The sequence below is a fragment of the Elephantulus edwardii genome, unplaced genomic scaffold, assembly GCF_000299155.1.
Source record: "Elephantulus edwardii isolate Elephantulus edwardi_28Jun2011 unplaced genomic scaffold, EleEdw1.0 scaffold00040, whole genome shotgun sequence".
NCBI lineage: Eukaryota > Metazoa > Chordata > Mammalia > Macroscelidea > Macroscelididae > Elephantulus > Elephantulus edwardii.
The window spans coordinates 1,981,153-1,993,776 of record NW_006399790.1 but is presented as its reverse complement, the minus strand read 5'-3'; the positions used below and the strand labels follow the sequence as shown (position 1 = coordinate 1,993,776).

The following is a 12,624-nucleotide window of genomic DNA, read 5'->3' as shown; positions in this document are numbered from 1 at the left end:
TCCCCCACCATACAACAGTTTCAAGAGCCATTACGCACTGTGCACAAACGCTATGCTCTCTGGGAAACTCAACTCTGAGGAATGGTTTCAAGGAGCAGCAGCCAAGTTTTGGGAAGCACTTTATTCTAGCCTTCTGGGAACATCAACCTTTTTATAAGCAAGTGTGGAAAGAAACCCGATTTTATCTGTCTCTATATCCTGCACAGTATTTCTTATCATGCCTCACATAAGGTAACTTCTCAATTATTTATTAGAAGAACAGGAGATAATGTTTTCAGAAATTTGCCCATTATAAAAAAAATAATAGCTAAAAAAGTGAAAATCTCAAGGGTTTTTTTCCCCCCTCCCTTGCATTTTAATTTAGCTTCAGGGACAATTTCTTTGTATTCAGATACCTTAATTATACATCAACCAAAGCAAGGGGATAAGCCTTTTCCAATTAAATAAATATGAAATGCCCGGTATCTTATCCTTCCTGTGGCCCTCCTCATTTCTGATAGGTGGGAAGTATTTCATCCTACGCATTCATGCCAGATACTCTGTTTACATTTTTCTCTCATAGCAGTTTAGCAGACAAGAAGACAAAGAGGGAGCTGTGAGGGGGCCTGGAATGTCTAACTTCCGGGAACGCAACTAAGGCTTGGCTTGAAATGCAGACCTCGTGAATTGAAAGTTGTTTTCTTCCTAACTTGATGACCCTTTAATTCTTTTCTGTGTTTTGTTTGTTTCACATACTTACACTGGGACACTGACAGCAATTACTGCTTTATAAATACAAGACCTGTATTTACAGAAGGTATGATTTGCGATCTTGTGCGCGTGCTCTCTCTCTCTGTTTCAAAAGGTTGCATACAGTTTCATGCTCACATAAGGAGGCATGCTCTAGTCTAGTTGTAGACAGAAATACAAATGCTTTTGCACTTCACACAGCCCTCACTGAGGAGGGGCCGTCAGAGTGTACCTGAAAGGGGCATCTGATGGCTTCCGAGGACAGGAGCGCACAGCCTTGTGATTCTTTTTACCTAGTTTCATGGCCCGTATTTCTGGCAAGTCTTTAATCCTCTTTTGGGCTAACTTACAAGGAGCAGAAAAAGGAACGAATTCTTTCATTAATGAAGTCACCTGATAGCAAGTATCTTATAATAAAAATTGAGAATATAATGTGTAATTTCTTCCGTTGTTAGTGACTATGCTGCCAGAGATGAGTTTTCACTTGAAGGCCATTAGGTCCTCATCTTTCGCCTTTAGCACTTGGTGGTAGTAAGAGGAGCAGGGCGTGGGAAAGGAGAGCAGTAAATGGAGAACTTACTATCTAGCAAGACACCAAAATCCAACAGAATGAGCAGCTCTTTCTGCTAATGCTGCTTTTTCTAAAACAGTATTGTGCAACTTATGTTTACCATTAAACATGCCAAAATGGTGAAACTGCCATAACTGAGAGAATAATATTTTTAGGGGAATAATAGTTTGATGATTCCCCTCTAGTTTCACTTACATGATTTTAATCTTTTGGAAACACTGAATTTTGGAATCCAACTTGGGTTTGTTGTTGTTGTTATGTGCCATCAAGTCACCCGCGACTCACAATGACATGCACCCTAAACCCTGCTCTACCCTGTGCCCATCTTATTGTCTCCGACACACCCACCCTCATTACCCCAATCACTGAATCAATCCATCTCGAGGGTCTTCCTCTTCTGCACTGTCCCTCCAAGGAATGATCCCGCCTTACAACATGTCCTAAGTATGTCAGACAAAGCTTCAGGAGTGGCATCTGCATGCTCACTTCGGCAGCACATATACTAAATAAAACAGGAGCAGCGTCTTCTCAGCCTCTGGGGAAGGAAATGAGAGGAATGGAAAAGGCAGGTAGTAGAAAAGGCCTGTTTCAGCCATCTTTAGAAAACCGGATCTGGCAACATGTTAACAACAAGCTGAAGACCGGTGACTTAGTTCTCTGATGATATTTTAGTGCATTCTGTTTGTCCCTACATTTGTTTTCTCTGAGGTCATTCATTGTCCGTGTACTGATTTCAATCTTTCTCGTTGTAAACTGTCCTCAGATCCTTGGTTGGTTGGTCACATCTGAGAATGAGGTAACTTAAAGACTAGTGACCTCGGGGGGTGGGGGCAGGAGGAGTGAGCCCTCCAAATACCTGTCTGTACAGGGCTTCTCTGTGGGGCCGTAATACCAACTTTCCTTGTCCTCCTTCAATAATTTTTTCCGTTTCTTTAGGGGAAAGCCTCATTTTGGTCCTGTACTTGGCCTAGAGGTAGAAGATGCCTGTCTGTTAATCTTCTCACAGAAAGGGTGAAGAATGGCCTCTCTGCTTGTAGACTTCTAGTTAGTTCTCCTGTCTGCCTAGACACCCTACTTGTCAGTCCTGTCCTCTGTCCATTCTAGATTGACACTGTGCCTTACAGGAGCTATTTGGGAGTGTTTGAATAAGAGCTTTTTTACTTTTTAATTCTTTTTAAAATTATTGTGATAATGAGAAATTTCCCCAGTATCACTGTATTACAGCTATTAGAAGAATATACTTAGGTTTAGGGCATCCATATGTAAGTATCTGGGATAAAGACTTCAAATGTCTGCAACTTAATTCTCAAGTGGCTCAACCAAAGACAGTTTGTGAAAGAAAGGGAGAGGAGGGGGAGGAAGACAGACAGGAAAGGAGACAGAGAGATGAGGTAATCATGGTAGAGTCACTGGTGAATTTATGCACATGCGTGTTATTATTTTTGTACTTTCCTAAAGGATTAACATTTTTTTGAAGTAAAAGGTTTGGAAGGGAAGGGATGCTGAAAACAGCCTAAACATCCAACAATAAGGGAATAGTGAAAATAAAACACAATACTGTGTCTTTGTTGTTGTTATTGTTAGTACTGTTGAGTCAGAACCAGCTCAGAGCTGACCCTCCAGTGGGTTTTCAGAGGCTTTTAATCACAAGGGGAGGAGATTGACATCTTTATTCTATAGAGAGAATGGTGGATCCAAACCGCCTATCTTTGATTTGGCAGCACAGCTCCTTACCCATCAGGCAACCAGAGTTCCCTACTGTATATTTACATGGGGAAATATGTTGCTGTTAAAAACAGTGTCTTAAAGGAACAACCCTCCCCCACCCCCACAGTCCTCAAAACTGACTCCTTACAACTACAACCATTTTAGTCTTTAAAAATCTTGTAGAGAACCATGCTACTGTACAAAGATCTACCTAATGGGGTCTGGAGCCCCTGGTACCCTTAATGTAACAACTTTTGTTCTTTTAAAAGGAGAATATGCAACTAAGATCATGACAGGGCTCTTCATTAAGGTTGGGGAGGGTTACTGGATCCTGCCCTGAAGGACAGGGCTGGGGACATGAGTAACATGCACCAGTTCTCTGATCCACTCTTTTTAGAACTTTCTCAAGGAATCACGCTCACTCCACAAGCAGATTAGTGAGAAGCCCATCACTTTATATTCCAGATAAAGTCAAAGCAAATTGTTGACAGGCCTAGAATTTGCACCCTCTGCTTGGGCACATCCCCACTGCCACTGCCCCTTCACCAAGTTCTAACACCTGTGGTCCCCAGGATTCCTTAGAAAGTGAAAGATTCCATTAGCATGATACTTGGCACACTGGTAACAGTAAAGGAATATTGTCCAATGTGAAGAGTAAAATGCCTAGTAAGGTTAGGTGTAAACTTGTTGTTTACAGGCACTGTTGTCAACCTGAGGTCTTATTTTATTTCCCCTCTCACTGTCCACCTTTCCCAGCACGATGGCTTTTTCCAAGGACTGGCCCTTCTTAATGACTTGCCCAAAGTACCTGAGGTGAGCTTTCACTACCTTTGCTGCTAAGGAGCACCCTGCCTGTATTTCCTCTAAGACAGCCCTGTTGGTTCTTTTGTCCGTCCATGGGACAGTCAGCGCTCTTCCCCACCTTATTCACTGTCCAACTTCCAGATGCACAGCAAGCAGCTGGAAAACTTACAGCACACAAATTCAGGGGTTGAAAATAGCATCTACTGGCAAAGGTCAATTTCTAGTATAGATCACTTCTTCCTAGACATTTGGTTAAGGATATTCAAATTCTTCAACCTAGCAGAAGAGCCAAAAGGTAAGTTAACAGAATCGACTCCTTTGTTGACAAGATGATTCGGACTCCAGCAATCACGTAGGACTGGGTTTAACCATCCCACAGTGTCTCCATGGGTGGAAATCCCGAGAGAAGTGAACGCCCTATCTTCCCCCACTGAGCAGCTGGTGAGTTCAAGCCACCTACCTTTTGGGTGGCAGCCAAGCACTTAGCCACTGAACCATCAGAGGTCAAAAGACAGGCAGATAGGAAAGAGATAATAAAGTAGTAGTAACAACAGTCAGTACTTGAAAGGACATTTTAAGTTCTATCCTGAAGAACAATGCTTTAATTAATAGAATCAGATCCATATGCCTCTAAGGAAGACACGCTAATACAACTATGGCTCAAATTTACACCAACAACTATGGCCAAAGATGAAGATGCTGAAGATTTTTATCAACTTCTGAAAGTGATCAAACAGGCGATTGAGATGCATCGATGATTACTGGCAACTTGAATATAAAAGTTGGTAATTAATGGAGACTGGAAACAAAGAAGGATTGGTAGTTGGGCAATAGGGCCTTGATGACAGAAACAATGTCAGACAACGTCAGAATTCTATAAAGCCAATTATTTATTACTTGTTTTAAACAACATAAACAGTGACTACACACACAGATCTTGCCAGGTAGAACAGGAAGGGACCACATCTGCTACATCCGTGGACAGAGATGATAAAGCGGCACCGCATCATCAGTCAGAACAAGGTCAGGGGTCATGTAAGATACAGACCATAAATTACTCATATACAAGTTCACGTTAAGTTACAGAAAAATATTTCAAAGTCCTTGAAGCCAAAATATGACCTTAGGTCATATTGTGAAGCCATCTTAAGAATAAATTGGGCACACAGAACAGTAATAACTAAAGACAAGGCCTGTTGTGCGATGACAGAAAGGACATTATTTCTGAAGAAAGCAAAAGGTCATTAAAAAGATGGAAAAGGAAGGAAAGATCAAAACGGATTTCAGAAGCAATTCTGAAATTTGCACTTAAACACAGACAGCAGCTAAAGTAAATGACAGAAATAATGAAGTCAAAGAGCTGAAAGATTATTTCAAAGGGTGCCTTGACAAGACAAAGTATTATAATAAAATGTGCAAAGACCTGGAATTAGAAAACCAAAAGGTTAGAACACAGTCAGCATTTACAAAGCTGAAAGAAAATAAAGAACAAAAGTCTAGCATTGAATTGTTAAATTGGAGGATTTGATGGGTAAAACTGGAGAAGAATACCAACTATCCCATGGACTGCAAAAAACCCAAACAAGTGTGCCTTGGAGAAAGTATGACCAGGGTGCTCGTTAGAGGCAAGGTTGTTGTTGTTTGTTGTTGACTGTCATTGAATCTACCATGACTCATAGCAACTCTATGAACAAAAGACCTAATGCATGTTGTTTAGGAAGTGGATGCCACTCCTGCTTCCAAATCTGTCTTAAATTGGGAACTCTACCAAATACTGTCCACCTTGGGTAACTGTTATGGCATATGACACCCCAATGGAACAAAGTTCAGCATCACAGCAAGCCCAGGTTATCTCACTACAGCATACTGACAGAATAGTGATGTACAAAGTAGAAGAATGTCCCTCCAAAATAGAACAACACTGGTCAAGGACAGTGAAACCTTATCTCACATACTCTGGGCATGTTGTCAGGAGAGGCTAGTCCTTGGAAAAGGACATCATGCTGGGAAGGTGGTCATGGTTGTTGTGTGCTGGGACCAACCCATAACTGACCCTCCAGTGGGTTTTCTGAGGCAATCAATTGCATAACAGGAGATTGCCCATCCTTCTCCCATAGGGAAAGATGGGAGGTGGAAGTCTGTGAAAAAGAAGATCCTTAATGAGAGACTGACAGTGAATTAACAATGGGATTGAGCATATAAGAGATTATGAGAATGGTGCAGGATATGACAAGGTTTAGATCCATTGTTCAAAGGGTCACTAAGAGTCACAGTTGACTTGATGGCTCTTAACAACAACAACAACAACATGGACAAAATATTGAATGATGCAGGATGCATCAAAAAAAGATGGAACACAAAATCACAGTATCAAAAAGAATTGCTCCATGTTCAACTGTAAAAGACAACATATAATCAAGAAGCAAGGGTTTTGGCAGAAAATGTCCCAGCTGTATTAAAGGCATAGGCAAAAACAAGGCTCTAGAAATTAATGGAATAGCAGCTGATGTGTTTCAACACAAAGAAATCCTGCCTGATCTTGCGCTATTTTCACAGCCTCTGCCATGCTCAAGTCCACTGATACAGTCTCTGTGTCAATCCTGGAGGTGTAACTACTCCCACCACAGATTTTTGTTCTGTTTTACAAAGGGCTGTTTATGACTCAGAACCTATTGAATGGCACCTACCAACAACACTGTGTATCTTTTATCACCTCTAAGTTCAGTGACATCGTGCTGGTATTTTTAGATGACATGTGGAGGGAGTATTTGCACCTCTAACCTTGGGAGGATTAGAACAAATGTGTCTTGGTACAAAGAGCCAGAATGCTGCTGAGAAGCAGGGATAAGACTTCATTTTATGTCTTTTTTTGACATGCTGTCAGGAGGGACCAGCTCCTGTAGATGGACATCTTGTTTGGAAGAAGGTCAGAAGAAAAAAAAAAAGAGGAAGACCCCCAGCAAGCTGGACTGACACAGTGGCTAGAACAATGGGCTCAAAAGTAGTAAAGGTTGTGAGGATAGCATAGGACCAGGGAGTGTTTTTGTACAATGGGGTGTGTGTGCATCAGGGCTGTATCCTTTCTGCATACCTATTCAATCTGTATGCTGAGCAAATCTTTTGAGAAGCTGGACTTCATGAAGAGGAATGTGGCATCAGGATCATAGGAAGACTCATCAGCAACCTGAGTTATGCAGATAATACCACCTTGCCTGTTGAAAGTGAGGAGGACTTGAAATGCTTGCTGCAGAAGAGCAAACGATACAGCCTTCAATATCGAGTGGACCTCACCATCAAGAAGACAAATATCCTCACCACTGGGCAAGAAGCAGCATCATGATAGAGAAAAGAGTGAAGTTACCAATTATTCCATCTTACTTGAATCCACAATTAACACTCTTGGTACCAGCACTCAAGAAGTCAAAAGACATTGACAAAGTCTGCTGTCAAAGACCTCTACAAAATAAGCAATGATGTCAGTTTAAAAACGAAAGTGGCCTGATTCAGGCCATGGCCTTTTTAATCACTTGATATGTGTCTGACTGAGAGCTGGACAACGAATCAAAATGACAGAAGAATCAATGCCTTTGAGTTGTGGTGTTGGAGAAGAGTGCTGAATATCTCATGAACTGCCAAAAGAACACACAGATAAAGTCTTGGAGAACAAGGTGGACCCAGGGTGCTCCTCAGAGGTAAGCATGATGAAGTTGAGTCCCATATAATTTGGGCATGTTGTTAGAAAGGGATATTAAGCTTGGAAAGGTGGAAGGTCAGCAGAGGAGAGGTATTTGGCATGGTAACTGCACCTATGCGCTCAAGTATGTCAGAGATGATGAGGATGGAACAGGACAGGACAGAGATCTGTTGTTCATAGGATTGCTATGAGTTGTGCTCAACTCGATGGCACCTAACAACAATAACGACAGTAAGGCCAATATTGAACACGGTAACTCAGGCTAGCGAATGGAAAGAAAAGGTATGGATGTGTTTACTGACAGCTGACATCAGCAGCAGAGCTTTGCCTAGCTTGAGCATGCAAAAAGGAATCACAGGCAAACTAGCTGCTCAGATGCATGTCAACCCGTTAACAGTGGAGTGATTGAGATCAAGTCCTAAACACAGACTGGGGAGTTAAAAGGATACCCTGTAATTATGGACACAGGAATTTAAATTAAGTAAAGGCCACACTGAACCCATCTTCAAAGGTAAATGAGGCAAAATGTTTACTTAACCACAAAATGAATGAAAGGCGTCCAAAGCCAGTCAGTTTCAAAGCACAAATGGGCTGAAAAGCACTTTTTCTTGCAAAAATGATCAAAGCAAGAGTTGAGACCTTAGGCCAACAAACTTGTAAGATCATTAATAGTCAAGGTTAAGAGATCCCCTCCCCAGCTTCTCTTCTTATCAGGAAGTACATTTCACCCAGGAAATGCCGTGTCGCCAACCTCCTATGAGCAAACCCAACGAACATTTACTGAGCATATGCCATGTGCTGCACATTCTCAAACTAACCATTGTAACAATGCTCTGAGCGGATGTTATCACCTCAAGTTTATGGATAAGGGCATTGAAACAAGCTTATACTGCTGGGAGGCACCAGAAACGAAGATGTGAGTACAAGGCTGTATTACTTCTCATATTCCCAGAGATGAGCATCCTCTTATGCAATTTCTTGATTGTCTAACAAAAAATGTAGGAAAACCTCAGTTCTACTCATAGAGACTGTTTGTTATGAACAACTTGCATAGTGGCATATAATGTTGAATCGAATAATGGGTTTGTAAAGCTCAACAACCTGAAATTTAGCTCTGATTTTGCCCCTAACTTGGCTTGGGCAAGCTATCTAAGCTTTAACATCTTCATTCAAGAAAATGGAAACTTTTACTTCACCTGGATGTTGTTAGAACTATGAACTCTTCTTCCTATTGTCTCTGGAGGAGAAGAACACTCAAAATTAAGTTTCTTTTCCCTAGAAAGAATACGCTCTGGTTCACTTTGGAAGAAGTGGTCAAGATGTATGTCAATAGCTAGCTGGTGGTTTTGGACAGTCTCATCATTACCAGATCCTCTAAACTCACGCGTGCAAGGCCAGGGAGGTTGGTTAGGTGAGCTCAAACTCACGCTCTCCCTGAACGAACCCAAGAGGAGAAGATATTTGTGTCTCTACATTTTATAGGTACTTACCTAAACCACTTTGTCTTATAATGCAAGCTCTGGAGCAATTTTGAAGAATATTGTTAGAAGTGAATAATCAAGCTAATAAGCAAAGTAACAAGACAGCAATCAAACCCACATTTACATTTATTCTTGGATTTGTGCTTTTCATTCAGAAAGGCCCCTAGGACAATTTAGAAAAAGGACAACTAGGATAACACCTTATACACTCTCAGAAACCACTTTAAAGAAACCTCACCTATTACAAAAACCCTTTAAGGGAGAGGGAGGAAAGATTGAAAAGCATACCTCAAATTCACAGGAGTGAAAGTCTGGCTAGCATATGGACACATATGTATTTGCCCCAGCTTTTCCCTTCTCACTGAGCACCTCAAAGGCAGTGACTGGGTTGTGGCCATTTCCATACTATTCAGTTTCCATTTCACCCCAAATTCAGAACATTCAGCCACCATTTGTCATTCTTAGGTGCCATCAAGCCAGCTCTGACATACAGTGGCCCAACACACAAGACCAAAACCCTGACCAATCTTGGGGCATCCTCATGGTCTCCACTGTACTTAAAGCCACTATTATAGTGATTGTGTTGACCCGTGCCATTGAGGTCTTTCACCTCTTTCACTGACCCTTACGTCTTCAAGCATGATGTCCTTTTCCAGGGATTAGACCCTCCTGACAACATGCCCAAAGTATGTGAGATAATGTCTCTGCATCCTTGCCTCTAAGGAGCAATCTGATTACACTTCCTCCAAGACGTTTTTGTTTGTTCTTTTGGCAATCCATGGGCTACAACCCAAAGGCATTGATTCTTCTTGAGTTGTCTTTATTCACTGCCCAACTTTCAGATGTAGTAGGAAGCAAGTGAAAATACTATGGTTTGGATCAGATGCACCTTTGTCTTTAAAATGACATCCTTGCTCTTCATTACTTTAAAAGGGTCAACAAATACTAATCTTCCCCCCACCCCAGATCTAGCACAGTGCTTCTAAACTGTGAAAACACACTGCTATCACTTCTTAACTGTGGAAACACACTGCAAAAACAAAGAGACCAGGTCCTAGAACCTACCTTAACAGACTGACTAGCCTAAGGTACAGACATCACATGTTTTTAGGACTTGAGGAGACACGGCTGAGGACCACTAACCAGCGTCCAACTCCTACAAAAGCCAACTGAGAGAAAACAAATGACAGAGCTTCTGAGAAAGTGTGGCTGTCAGCACACAAAACTTTTCTGTTTATCCATTTCATTTTAGCCTCTATTTCTGTGCTCAAGTTTTGTTTCTGTTTCTTAGGAAACCGACCACAAACATCGTCACAGTCTATAAGAGACTTCACAATATCATCAACTTCCTCCACTCCTCTCTTTTGGATGCTCCTAGATAGGGAAGACAAACTGCTGACTAATTTATGAAGGAAAAGACTGTGCCTCAAGATGAGTAAGGCCCTCAACCAGATGGACTGACACAGTGAATGCAGAAAATGGGCTCAAATAAGTAGGAAATGTTGAGGAAGGCACCAGATAGGACAAGGTTCACAGAGTCGCGATGAGGTGTACGTGACTCGAAGGCACTTAACAACAGCAGGATGTGGAAAGCAGTGACAGTGTGAGTGTGGATCTGTACTTCACACTTCATCCAAAACTTGCTCTCTCACTACAGTAATGGAAGGCAGGAATGCTTGGTGGTCAGACACTTGGCTGATTTCTTACCTGATCCGCACCTCAGTTTCCTAATCTGGAAAATGGGCATGACTGTTCTGAGAATTTTTAACATATTAGCTGTTCTGAAGTAAAAAGCTGGGCAATCTCTTCCTGTGTGATTTACTCCCTTTGAAAACTTGCTGGAGGGTAGGTGATGAGTCTACTCATCAAAATGTTTGTGGTTCAAATCCATCAGTGACTCCCCTGGAGAAAGATGAGCAATAAAGATTTATAGTCTTCGAAAGCTGAAATGGGTCGCTATAAGTCAGAACTAGCCGCATGGCTATGGGTTTGGTCTTGAATGAGGTTGTGAGAATTAAATGGTACATATATTTTATAGCATCTGAAAGTTGGACATTGAATAATGACGACAAAGGAACTGATGCTTTGAACTGTGGTGCTGGAGAAGAATACTATGTCATGGACTGCCAAAAACCCACACAAATGTATTTTGGAGGAAGTGTAACCAGGGTGTTCCTTAGAGGTAAGGGTGGTGAAACTTTCTCTCACATACTTTAAGCATACAAGCAGGAGGGGCCAGTCCTTGCAAAAAGTCATCATCCTTGGAAAGGTGGAGTGTCCAGCGAAGAGAGGGGACGATCCTCAACAAGATGGACTGACTCAGTGAGTGTATCAAGGGCTCTGAGTACATCCGAGAGCGCAAGGATGACTCAGCATAGGGCAATATTAGGATGCGCTGCTCAGAGCGTGGCTATGAGTTGTCATTAATCTGAAAAGGAGAGGGGTTTTTTTCTGTAATGGAAGAAATCTCCCTCACCAAATGTAGAAATAAATTATAAGGCAAAAATGAAATTTTTTTTTTTAATTTAAAAAGTTAAATGTTTCGTTAAAATTTAAAAAATTGAAAAATGTAATTTTAATTTTAAAATTTAAAAGGTTAAATGTTTAGTTAAAATTAAAAAAATTAAAAAATTTCATTTTTAAATTTAAAAAACTTAAATGTTTAGTTAAAATTAAAAAATTTAAAAAATTTTAAAATTCCATTTTAATTTTAAAATTTAAAAAGCTAAATGAATGTTTAGTTAAAATTAAAAAAGCTGTTCTAATGAATCAAGTCTGCAAAGTACTCTGTGGACCCAGTATGAATTCGAACAAATACAAGAGAAGGAGCTGAGGCCTTAATAAAAGTAGCAGAACAAAGAAAAATGAGTTAGCTACAAAACTCCTATCAGAAATGACAATTAATCCCAGATTCAGTGATTCAAAAACTCTCCTACAGGTGATACATCTGACTATAATATAAGACAGTGCTGCAAATGAGCTGGGTTATTATTGAGTGTGCTCCCTGCTCATTTACCAACATGGTCAGGTGCCAAAGACCAGGTTTCTACAGGGGAAAAAAAACAACCCACAGCATTATGTGAGAATGGAGAGTGACACATCAGATCACAAAGCAGAGCATGATGTGTATATCCTTACATAACTGTCTAACCCCTGAGAAGTGTGGCCTAGCCGAAGAGACACAAAACCTGTACCCACACCGCCAGCATCATGCCCATCTTGTGTCTTGGCTTTTGTTGCTGCTAGATAAATATTTCTAATGTACACATTCATTGGCTAGGATTTTTTTACTATTATTGTAGATGTGAATGAGACTGAGGGGGTAGAGATCTAGAAAAACTCAGACTGTGTACTCAATACAAAGGAAACTAGCATGCAGTGTTCACATATGTGAATCTATGGACTGGCAAAAACTGGAAAGTCTATAGAAGATGCACAATTGAATTACAGTCTTTCCAAATGTCTTTAAACATAGAAGGGAGCAAAATGTGGCGATAATATTTACAAATCACAAGAGTTCACAGGCAAAATACATGCAAGGAAATCATGAAAATAGTTAAATTCTGGATTCTATTACGGAGTGATCAAAGGTACACTGCAAACAGCCAGTGCAGAGAGAAAAGACTTCCGGGGGGGGG

The 12,624-nt window shown here is 40.9% G+C and overlaps 1 protein-coding gene across 1 annotated transcript in view; it reads right to left on the bottom strand.

The window, feature by feature from the left end:
- PDK3 (pyruvate dehydrogenase kinase, isozyme 3) overlaps positions 1–12,624 on the bottom strand; it is a 102,368-nt gene that overhangs the window by 64,271 nt on the left and 25,473 nt on the right. The window lies entirely within an intron of this gene.